Below are 12,826 nucleotides of genomic sequence, written 5' to 3'. Positions count from 1 at the left end.
AGGTAGAGAAAAGCAGTGCTGTGTATGAAGAAGTGGTTCACAACCTTCATTACAAATAAAAATGTGTTTATTGTTCATCCTCTGTAGGGTTATAAACAATTATCTCTTCCTCCCATATTTCATCTCTTATCTAAACACAAATTCATAAAATGCTATCCTTTCAGTCTTGTTTCCAGCAGAAAGTCTTATTTTTGATATCTCTTTCAGAAGCCAAAACCAGATCTATGTCCCATGAGATGCTGCAAAGCTGCTCTTTGTTTCTTATGAAAGAAACAAATTATAATTGTTTCTTATAATTAATTTCAAAATCTTGTTGTACAAATTTTTGATGTTTTAAATTCATATGGATCCTTAGTCTCTTTCTAAGACCAAAATCTTTACAACTGTCATTAATAGGGAGGATTTCAACAATCAAGATGAATATTTTACCCAGAATCTTATTTTTGTTTCAAACAGTACCAATTAGGCTCGGAAAAGACTATTTTGAGGACCTAAATAAAATTGTGTTGAAGTATATATGGCAAGGTAAGAAAGCGAGGATAAAGCTAAAGCTTTTGCAAGATGCTAGAACTAGAGGAGGTTTCGACCTGCCTAATTGGGAGCTGTACTACCAAGCTGCAAATTTGATGTGGGTTAAGTAATGGATAACATTAAGGAAAACTAGATTGTTGACACTAGAAGGTCATGATTTGTTGTTGGGTTGGCATGCTTTTCTATGGTACAAGGGAACCAAAACACAGGGCTATTTTCGAAGACATTATATACGGGAGTCTTTGTGGTTAAATTGGGAGAAGATAAAAAAACAATGTTATTTGAAAATTCCAGTTTGGTTATCGACAATAGAAGCATTTTCTTATCCTATAATTTATAAGAAGGAACAAACAGTTAGATATGGGGAATTATTAGATGAAAAGGGTGAACTTAAATCGATACAAAATCTAGAGGAACAAGGTATAAAGATGAATTGGTTTTCATATGTGCAAATACACTCAAGGTATGATGAAGATTCCAAAACAGAGGGATTTTATGATAAACAGACTGATTTAGATTAGATTTTGACAGGTACTGATGAAAAGGTGATTAAAAAACTATATGGTTATTTATTGGGAATTAAGCTAGAGGAAGAACAAGTTAAAGAAACTATGGTTGCTTGGGGGAGGAATTTTGGATATGGGATTGATTTAGAGAAATGGCAGAAACTATGGTCGCAAAATTATAAAATGACAATGTCTACAGCTTATAAAGAAAATCTGTATAAGATGTTTTACAGGTGGCATTTTCCCCCGACAAGGATAGCAAGAATGTTCAAGAATAAATCTGAAAAATGTTGGAAATGTCATCAGATACCTGGTTCATATTACCATATGTGGTGGACTTGTGAGGATGCTAGAAAATACTGGACTAAAATCTGCATGTGGTTGGAAAAAATGACAAAGAAACACATAGGTTTGAAACCGGAGCTCTTTTTATTGGGAATCCTACCAGATGTATACAGTAAAGACTTGAAATATTTGATTGTAAATGTATTAACTGCGGCTAGGATTGTATTTGCTAAAAATTGGAAAAATGAGAAAATTCCATTGCAGGAAGAAATTATTAAGAAAATATTGGAATGTGCTGAGATGAGTAGATTGACATTTGAAATTAGAGAGCAAGAAGATAAACAATTTTATAAAATTTGGGACCTTTTCTATCAATGGTTGGACGATGAAATACAACAATAAAATATTTAGAATGTTAGATAATAAGGAATATCTTTGTTTTTTCATTTTCTCTTGCTATTTGACACTACATCTATAAAGTGTTTTTTTTTTAGGATAGAATTGGTATGATTATATGATTTGTTATAGAATAAATTACCTAAATTATAGTTATCTCATAGAGTATGAATGAATAAAAGTATAGTCAAATGATTTTTTTAAAATAATGATATGAGGATATATAAGTTTGGATTGATAATAAGAGTTATTATGTAACATAACTGTAATTGAGACTACGAAATGAATGCACAAAACTGATGAACCAACCGACACACTGTTTGTATATAAGTACGGAAGAGAGCTGATGCTTTTATGTTTTGTCTGTTTTGTTTACTTGTTAAAAAAACCAATAAATTAAAAAAAAAAATCTTCAGTATTGAAGGCAAATTCCCCCAGCATTTTCAAACTTGCCATTTCAAAGGTCTCTAATAGCTTAGAAGTAATTAACGAGTAATTTCTCAAATTCTCACTTTCAGAAAGCAAGTGACATTTGTGAACATTGTACCCATGGCAGTCTTATCACCATGGTCATTGGCTCCACTTTTCTGGAAGTGTTTTCAGTCCACCATTTCTCCCCTGGAAGCTCTAGCTAGCTACCAGGTGAAAATTATAGAAAATAAACATATACATCTCTGTCATAAACAATCTAAAACATGTGAACCTTCTCTCTGAGAATTTCTATATAAAACTATTACTCATATAGGAAAAGACCCCACATGAACATGAAAGTTGTAGTGGTTATCTTAGTAACAACAAAACTGCTGTGTATAATGTATATGTGTATTCAGAGTTTTGTAGCATAAATTTAGCACCAGAAAAATAAACACAGATGGCTGAAGTTTCATTTAATGTCTTTATAAACATATTAAATAAATTTTACAATACCAGTTGTAGATTTCTCCAACATGGAGCAAACTCAAACAGAAGTAGAGATGTTACAAATGCAGAGCAGAACAGCAGGAGCTCAGAAACAGATATCAGTTTCACTTTAGTTCAACAAGCAAGCAAGACAGTTTCACTTTAGAGCTGAGCACAGGACAGAGATAAACCACGGCCAGTTTCTCTCTTTCAGCCCTCAGTTCAGCTCTCATTGGCTGACTTTGTTACTATGACCCTGTACTATGCTCTATTTAGGTTCATGAATATACTCTGACATATATAGTATATATAATTGAGCAATTGTAGAGATATGCCAATATGTTAACAATAATGATAGCAACACATTAAATAATTTGCAATTATTCTAATTTAATAATATGTTCACATTTCTTAAATTTTGTAGCTTTATTCTATTGACACATGTACTCTGCAATTGTTCTTTGCAATAAGTAGCTGCCACTACAGGACAATGAACTTCTGAATATGTTCAAAGAAGGAATTAAATGTACAGTGGTACATTTCTTTCTCACTCCTGGATCTCTATTGTATATTATATACAATGTACCTTACCAACAAAATTACAATTTTTCTTTAATCAACTTATACTGAATAACATTTCAATTTTAAAAGTAAGTTTAGTTCCCAGTTTATAGATCATCAGACAGAAAGAAGATAAAACTTGTTCTTTATTTAGTGAGTAAATGTTAACAGCAGCACTCTTCGTTTTACTCCAGCACTCTCCAGCACTCTTCTTTTTACTTCTTTTAGACATCTCTGTTGGAAGCAATCTACAAGAAGAGAATGAATCTTGAGTTGTATAATCCAGGCATACCAACCGAACTGTCACTTTTTGTAACATTGGGAATGTTCTCTCTGAATTATTAGTTAGTGTGATGGATTAGTCAGTAATCTGGATTCTCTGGAAAGAAGATGGAGTGCATTCAATAAGAAGTTCAGTCCAGATATTTTCTGTGAGAGAAAAAGGGTGAAGAGGAGAGTAATAGTTCTCAGACTGTATCTGATGCAGATAATAGAATGCTTCAGTTTCTATCTATAGGTTGGAGTAATAGAAAAATATTTATTATTTTTATTATATTATTTATTATTTCTTTATTCTAAATATTTATTGGATTATTAGAAGAATAACCAGGTGTCTATCTTGGTTTGTGGGCCCAGGAGTCAAAGGACGAAATACTAAAATTCTGGAAAAGCAATCATAACACATTAGGAAAATGCCATATTAGGGAAAGGTGCCCTAAGAACTTTAAGAATAATTATCCTTGAGAACAAAAGTATATTTTCCACGTGAAATGCATGTTAATTTTTTTGGAATAAATTGAAATTCTATAAAACCACACAGTAGTAAAATTCTATTTAATTGAACTTTCTTGTTCAAAATGTATTTCTGATGGACTGTACTAACATAGCTGAAATGTCTAGCAATAAAAATCTATGTGACAAATCTTGAGATGCAATTAGCATATACATTTTCCTATTCTGAGTTGTCTAACTTAAAAATGTAATCAATAATTATCCAAAGAATTTTCCATTAATTCTACTATGGATTAGTATTTTAAATATCTCCACTGAGAAATGCTTCAAATTTAATCATTTTTAAAACTATAGATACATATATTTCTGCCAGCAAAGATCTACAAAACTCTTCAGCACTGAAACACAGAAGAATTATCATTTTGTACAATGTGCGAATCTCTTTCTGATAATTGAGATTAAACGGGTTTTATCATTGTGAAAGTATGCAAGGAGATTTCTACTATAATCCCAAGGTTTAATGGGACTTTATGCTGAGTTTATAAATTCTTTGTAGGAAATAATGTATACATTGTCTAGCTAAAATACTATATAGTACAATAATAATTTTGGGAAAAGAATACTTAATTTGCAAAAATAAAAATTAAAAAATAGAAAGTTTCTCAGGTGGTTGAAAACTAGGGTCAAATACTTGTTAACTAATAAAATTGGCAATGAAGTTGCCTGAGATCCTTTTGAACTCTGGTGAATTTCATCAAGCCAGATTACAGGGAGATGACTTCAGATATCTTTGCTGCTAGACAGGGTGTTGTTGTTGTTTTTTTCAAAAGTTTGGCCAAATTTTGTTTATGACCACCCTCTGCCCAAATTGGATAAGCAATCTGTCCTGTTACTCTCTAGAATAAACATTTCAATAGCCAGATCCATATTGCCACTGAATGGACACGTGAAGTGTACCCTGAAATGTACAGTGTCATAGGCCATGTTATGTTTAGTAATATTGTTTTGATTTCCATTTATTCTTCTTAGCCCATATTGTCTTTTTTTCTTTTTTTTAAATAAAGTTTTATTTGGGTTTTCACACATACAAAATACAAGAAAACATCTTTTTTGTAAATAGCATAGTCCCGGGTTGAACTTCTTTATACAGACACAAAACTCAATTTCATGTTCCTTTTTGTGTTCTATTCCATATCTTATACTATTCTACATTTTCTATATAGTTTTTCTCTTCTTTTAATTTTCTCAATTTTATTTTGATTATCTCATCTCAATTCAAATCATTATATTTATACTTTTGTCTGTTCTGTTTTAATTTCATATTATCTTTTCTCATTAAACAAATTTTCTCCTGTAGTTACTAATGGGAGTATGACACCTTTATATCTTTTAATTTTATCCATTGAACTCTTATTTAAACTTCAATATATACCTTAAGGTTATGACCTTCAATATAATACATAATACATAACTTCCAATCGAATTCTGCTTGGTACATTCTTATAATAAACACTATATTCTTTTTTAAAAAAGATTATAAATATATGTAATTATAAACCCTCATTTCATTCCAATTCAATTCTATCATTAATAATCATTAAAATCTTAACATCTTTAATACTTCTTTTCAATTAAATATCATACTTCCTTAAAGACACATATAATCTCCATAATTAATTTTTCCCTTATTTCTCATCACATATGTTTTGTAAATCAAAAAATATTCATTTTGTTACATTTATTTATTAACAAGCATTCCACTGAATTACAATAGCTATTTTATCAAACATTTTAATCATACATTGTTTCATATTTTCTAAAATTATTTCAGTTTCTAATATAACAATACTATCTTATATACTTTTTCAGAATCCCTTTTTCCATTCAATTTTCACCCATTATCTCTAAATAGGCCCTGTTTCTCTATATTTTGTTTCTGTCCTTTATAACTTCTTTTCCTTTCTTTCTTCCCTCTCATCTTCTCCCTCCCCCTTTTACCCCCTTGTCTCTCTACTTCTAATTCTCTCTTCTGCATTTCCCTCTTCTGTTGCTTTCTGATTTTATACTTATTTTTCACTCTATTTTTATTTTTGGAGTTGTTTTTCCCAATCTTAAACTTTCCATTCTCTTTCCCCACTTTCCTTTTTTTCCCCCACCTAAGATTACTTGTTCATTAAAGATGGCTTCTTCTTTGTCACAATCTTCTTGTTGTGCAGGCATTTCTTGTTGTTTCTCATAATTCCAAATCTCAATTTCTAAAAACTGAAGTACGAAGCCAAAAGAACCTTTCCCTTCTTGTGCATCTTCTTTGTACTTTTTAAGTTCCATTTTCAGTTCTTCTAAAAGTGGAGCCATTTTAAACACTTTTAAACAACCACCTGATTGATTTTAGTCATTCAAATACAATAACCCCAAATCCAGAAATCATCAAGTAATCCAAATAGTCCCAAGTTATTTCTTCTTATTTCTTTTTCCACTTTCTCTTCCTGGGGTTTTTGTTGTGATATTTCAGTTAAAATGTATCTTTTGGAAGTCTTGTTGAGATTTTGCTGTAAGTTCTTTTTAATTCCAGGCAGTCTGCTCCATTTTTCCAGATCCTGCCCTTTTATTCTTTTTCTCTCCTTTCCTGTTTTCAAAAACTTTTGATTATCCAGAAATCTTTATTATCCCTTTGACTTTTTATTTTCAGCATTAAATGCCTATTAATGTCAAAGTGGATTTTTTTCCATTTTCTTGCTTAAGTCTCTTAGCTGTCAGTATAGGAAAAGGAAAAAAAAAACAAATCTTTTCCCTTTTCTCTCTCCTTCTCAGCTTAAAAATCTTCTTAGGGAACAATGTTATTGTTTTTTAAAAAAATAATTTCAATTCCAGGGTACCTTATTTGTTGCTTTTGCTGTTTGACCCAGTCAACCAAAACTTTCTCTTCTTATCTTCCTCCTGCACATTCTTTTCTGGTCGAGTTCCTCTTTGTGGTGGCCATTTTTGACCACCACTACAACTGCCTTTGGGAAAGGGAGTAATGGCCAGGAGAGATGCAGCTCTCCTCAACCCTGCAGGCAGTCTTCCCCTTCTTCACCACCTCTACGGGGTGGCTTAGCCCCGAAACCAGCCAGCTCGGGGTGCTCCAACAGCGAGCACGGATCGAAGCCTCACAGAGGCAAGGTTTCAGTCTGTCGCCAAAGAAGCTCAAACTGGAAGTCCCATCTTGTCTTTTTTTTTCTCAATTGGTATGCAATGTCCCACTTTCTCACCTCCTTTTAGATGCCTACTTTTTCTCTTTCTTTTTTTCCCTTTCTAAGATAGTTTCTCAAAAGTTTGCAGATGGCTAATTCAAAAGTACAGGACCTAATGGTTACGGATTAACAAAAAACCCTGCTAAGGATTTATATAGATGCACAAAGCAATAATTAATTCTCAACTGTTTGCTTTTTGAAGCTTTGATGTGATCAGCTCAGTTTTCTTTTAATCCTTGGAAATTAGAAAAAAAGAAACAATTTTGAATATCTAACATTAAGAGGGTTCACCAAAGAACTTCAGAAAGAATTAGTAAGCAAGGAGTGTGAAAGAGTATTGGGACAGAAAGAATGTTTGCTGATCTGTGTCTTGTCCTATGTGTTTGTATGTGCATATTCATGTGCATGAGATAGGCATGTTTATATGAAATATGCCAATGAAGCAGATGGAAGGAAAGAATAATGGGGGAATCTTAAGGCTGAAGAGAGGAAAAACTCATTTTGGACACTGTTTGTTTTGAAACCTGGAAGCACTAACTCTCATTGGTCAAAAGAAGTCATGGTCAGCTTTGAGAACATTGTGAGTTGGATTGAGAGAATGTTCAGGTTCTATTTGGCAAGGACTAAAGGTTTCCTATAGTATTATGAAAGTTACTACTAAGAGTAACAGTCTACCACTGTTAGTTTTTTGTACATTTGGTTGTTTCAGGATGGTCCAAACAAGAAATATAACCAGAAGTAATAGATCAATTTTTATTGAACTGTTATGGTTGTTTTAACAGAAATTTGCAAGATTGAAAATATTTCTCCTCTCTTTTCCTTTTACACTTTGAAAAACTAGGGAGGATTTAAAAAAACACACATTTCCTATATCATTTCCCTTTCTGTGGGTTAAAACATCTTTAAAATGCTAGTTGTCCTACCTGTAGCTCTCCCTCCTCCAAGGTCATCCCCACATACCATTACAGTTTCTATGATACTTTAAATATTTTTATATGCACTTGAGAAGTTCTTATATGATTCTATGTTTAAATCTTGAAATTATTCCTTCTTTTTGTGTTTTGTTTTTGTAAGCCTTAAGTGTGTCTTAAATAAACACACAATTAAAGGTTAAAAAAAAGTTGAAAATCATGCCAGTTGACTACTAAAGAAATGTAGCTTTAATTATTATGGTTATTGTTTCATTTTAAATTTAAAAAGTGATTTTGTTTGAGAGGCTTACTGTGTTTTTCATTACAGATGCTATTATTGCATTCAAGTTCTTTAAATGTAGAACATAATAATAGTCATGTTAAAATAAACCCAACTACACATTTTCCCACATGCGTCTTTTTTTCCAGCAATAAAACAGGTGTGTTTGTAATATCCTCCCAAAAAAAGAATAAAGAAAATTTAAAAAAGGAATAAAAGAAAGGAAAGGCATTGATAATATATTTCCTGTTTATGTTCTCTAAGAACAGTTGTTCAGTGGGCAAAAAGGATTATGTGCTATCAAGTCATATATTCAATTACTTATTAGATTTTCATACATGTCTATTACTTTATAAGTAACTCTAGTTGGCAAACATACCTGACACTCCTTCCTCCCCCTATCACAGGGGTGGGCAAACTTTTTGGCTCAGGGGCCACATTGACTTTTAAAATTTGACAGACGGGCCGGGTCAGCACAAGATACGATACATATAAAAAACTGCATTTATTAACAGTACATATCAAACATAAACAGAAAAAAGCATTAAACTTCGCTCTTTTTTGCTCCAGTTAGGTGCTCCCAGCATGCACAATGAGCATGAAGGGAGGCAACAAGGGCATGTGATGGGTCCCTCCACGGTCCCCTCCCAGGTGACAGCCAGGGCTTTGGCACCTACTTTTTTCCTGAGAGGTATGGTGTCTGCCTCTCTTCATACTCCTTGTGGAGGGACACACATGCCCCGTCACCCCTGCCGCCACTACGTTTGCTCAGCTTCTTCCATGAGGACACTCTTAAAATTGACCAATAAGTGATCCTGGAACATCCGCCCGGCACCCGCCCTCCCGGAGCATGATTTCTTCCTTCTCCCGGAGAACGTGCCTCTTCCAGCCCGGCTAGCCAGCAGGTGACCACATGTCCTGGGGCTTGTTGCAAGATGCCTGCAGCATGCTCTATTCTATGTGTCAGGCCCAGCAAGTCTGAGCAGCTGGCACATAAAACAGGGTGGTGCCGGACCATTGGAGAAGCGGAGCAAAGCCGGAGATTAGTAGCTGCCTCTTTCGGCGCAGAAAGCTTACCCCAACCAGCCGTCTGGTCTCCTCCTCCTCGGCCATACAGAACAAACAGACAGAGGAGGAGGAGAGCAGCTGGCCAGTTGGGGGAGGCTTCTTGTGCTGTGAAAGAGGCGGCTAATGATCTCTGGCTCCGCTCTGCTTCTCCAACATCCAGCACCGCCCTGTTCTGTGCGCCGGCTGCTAGGACTTGCTGGGCCTGACACAGAACAGGGCGGCGCCAGATGTTGGAGAAGCAGAGCGGAGTCGGAGATCATTAGCTGCCTCTTTGTAGCACAAGAAGAACAGGGTGGTGCCGGACCATTGGAGAAGCGGAGCAAAGCCAGAGATTAGTAGCTGCCTCTTTCGGCACAGAAAGCTTACCCGAACCAGCCGGGGGATCATCTCCTTCTCTGGCGGTTTATTCTGTATAGCTGAGGAGGAAGAGACCAGCCGAGAAGCGAGCTTCCAGGCGGGGGCCACGTGGCACAGGGCAACATGCCACACCCAGCCCTGGCGAGGGAAAGCAGTGGGCGTTCCCCAGGCGGTGGCCTTGGCCCCACCACCAGGGAAGCGGCTGCCTAGGTCCAGAGCTGATCCACACCTGACCGGCTGGAAAGGAAGGGTGTGTGGCGTTGGTGTTGTGTGTGTGATTTTTGGCGTGCGGCACGGGGTCTCTTTTGGCCGGCCCGGATTTTTTTTTCAGAGGGGAATTTTTTTTTTTCAGAGGCGGGCTGGATTAAAAAGACCAACGGGCCAGATGTGGCCCGTGGGCCGTAGTTTGCCCACCCCTGCCCTATCACAACTTCAATTCTGTGAAAGGCCCAATATCATCCAGCTAGATTTTCATGCCTAGGGCAAGACTACAACACATAGTTTCTAGATCAGCATTTTATTGACCATAAAGATATTTTTCCATGTTATCTGTCCCAGCCTGATCTTTCAACTCTTCCAATGTCCACATCACCACTTTATCTCTATCCATTTTCATGTTTGTTGTCCTCTTCTTCACTTTTGTTTCACCTTGGCCAGCATTAGAGCCTTCTCCAGAGAGCTAGGTCTTCACATAATGAGTCTAAAGTATGACAAACACAGGGTTACCTTATATGGGCTGCAAATACAGTATAGGAACACTCTGATTTTCACCAAAAGAAATTCTAAATAGGGGTTGATCACTCCAGATCTAGAAGCATGGACAAAGTGCCACTGCAACAGGAAATGCCATAAAATCCTTATGGCTATCAATCATAATGTACTTTTTTTAAAACATAAATGTACTTTTTAAGTACAAAGAAGAGCAAGTAAGATGATTCAATGCTTGGAAACTAAAACATATGAAGAAAGCTTGCAGGATTTGGCTTTGGCTAGTCTAGAGAAAAGAAGGACTAGGGACACAATAGCAGTATTCCGGTATTTGAGCGGCTGCCACAAAGAGGAGGGGTTAATTTATTTTCCAAAGCACCAGAGGGACAGGACAAGAAACAATGGATAGAAACTAATCAAGGAAAGAAGCAACCTGGAATTAAGGAGAAACTTCCTAACCATGAGGACAATTAACGAGTGGAACAGCTTGTCTTCAGAAGTTGTGGGTACTTCATCACTGGAGGTTTTTAAGAGACTGGACAGTCACTTGTCTGAAATGATATAGGGTCTCCTGCTTGAGCAGGGGGTTGGACTAGAAGATCTCCATGATACTTTCTAGCTCGAATCTGATTCTGAGTCTTAAAATCATTCCCCAATCTATTTTTTACATATATATAATTATTTTTAAAGAATTTAAAAATATATATATTTTAATTTGTGAAAGCTAATTCAATAAATCCTATTACTAATTTGGTAAAGACTTCTCAATTATCTCAAAATCCAAGAACTGAAAATTGATATGCTTCCTTGACCAACATCCTCTCTTCCCCAGCAAGTCACTACATATTAATTTGTAATCACTTGCTACGCATTGAAAAGGATTGTGATCTTTTACTGAAAAAGCCTTTTATAGTTTCATCTGTGATCCAGACAGTATTATATAAAAACAAAAAGGTTATTTTGAATGCAACTGAGATGTAAACTGGGTAGGCTGTAATTGGTAGTCATGTAGGAAAAAAGAGTAACTTTTTAAAAAATAATGAGAAATGTAGCAAATGTGTATTGTACTCACTGTGCTTAGAATAATGGCAAAAACTATATTAAATGCAAGGAAATTAAAGTTTTCTTGAGTTGAGGAGAGAGATAAATTAAAGATAAATTAAAATGCAAAGGCATGACAATGGAGTCTGTATGTCTTAAGATATGATTCAATGATCTATCATATGAAGTCCTCTATAACATAAAAGGAAACAGCTAACAGTATATGTTTCCTCTCCTGAAAAACATTGTGTAAAGCAACAGATATTTTAAAAAGTTGTATACGCTTGGAACTTTCAGAAATAGTGTGCAAAAGTTGCACAAAAAAGAAGGCGTATATGTGAGAAATAAGCTTGCATTAATGGAAGGTATTTAAGATACACATAAAAGTATATATCCAAGATATACACATAGAAAGATATATTCAAGATCCCCCCCCCCAAAAAAAAAAAGATTTGTAGAAAAAAAACCCTGAATGGATATCCTTATTTAATGGACACATATTGATCAGCAGAATGAATTAATGAATAGGCATGTATCATGACACAAAAGTACACTCTCAATGAATTTTGCAATACGTCATTGCAACCTTCAATTTGCAAAGGCAGAAAAATGGTACAGGTAGTCCTTGATTTATGACAGAAGTGGTATTCAGCAGATTCCGACCAGTTCTGGAGAACCGGTAGCAGAAATTTGGAGTAGTTCAGAGAACCAGCAAATACCACCTCTGACGGGAGATTTTACAGTATCCTTCCCCTGCCATGCCCACCAAGCCACGCCCACAGAACTGGTGGTAAAAAAAATTGAATCCCACCACTGACTTATAACCACAATTGAGGCCAACCTTTTTGTTGTTAAGTGAAACATTTGTGAAGTGAATTTTGCCCCATTTTACACTCTTTCTTGCTGTAGTTGTTAAGTGAATCACTGCAGTTGTTAAAATAGTAAGATGGTTGTTAAATGATTCTGGCTTTCCCATTGACTTTGCTTTTCAGAAGGTCACACAAAGGGATCACATGACCCCAGGATACTGCAACAGTCATAAATGTGAGTCAGTTGCCACATGTTTGTATTTTCACAGATGACCATGGGGGTTCTGCAAAGTTTGTAAGTGTGAAAAATGGTCGAAGTCACTTTTTTCAGTGCCACTGAAGGTCACTAAATGAACTGTTGTCAGTCAGGAACTACCTGTAAATTTGTCCTAAAACTTTAATAGCTTTACAAGAAAGAATCTAAAAGAGAGGAAAATTACCATTTTAATGATAATCTTTGATTGTAAACTCCGCAAGCCAAAAAGAACTAGGGTTTTTATTTAGGAAG

General features: G+C 35.3%; 1 long non-coding RNA gene across 1 annotated transcript in view; it reads right to left on the bottom strand.

Moving 5' to 3' along the window:
• The window catches only part of LOC148127357 (uncharacterized), an 826,567-nt gene extending 821,457 nt beyond the window's left edge, over positions 1–5,110 (bottom strand). The window contains exon 1 of the long non-coding RNA XR_015742248.1: positions 5,015–5,110. This is a non-coding gene — a long non-coding RNA (uncharacterized LOC148127357). The remainder of the gene's footprint in view (positions 1–5,014) is intronic.
• Positions 5,111–12,826: the final 7,716 nt, after the last annotated feature.

The sequence above is a fragment of the Pseudonaja textilis genome, chromosome 2 (assembly GCF_049901715.1).
Source record: "Pseudonaja textilis isolate UNSWEBS1 chromosome 2, rPseTex1.2, whole genome shotgun sequence".
In the NCBI taxonomy this organism is placed as follows: domain Eukaryota; kingdom Metazoa; phylum Chordata; class Lepidosauria; order Squamata; family Elapidae; genus Pseudonaja; species Pseudonaja textilis.
Note: the sequence above shows the minus strand (reverse complement) of the source record. Positions and strands in the feature narration are given on the sequence as shown.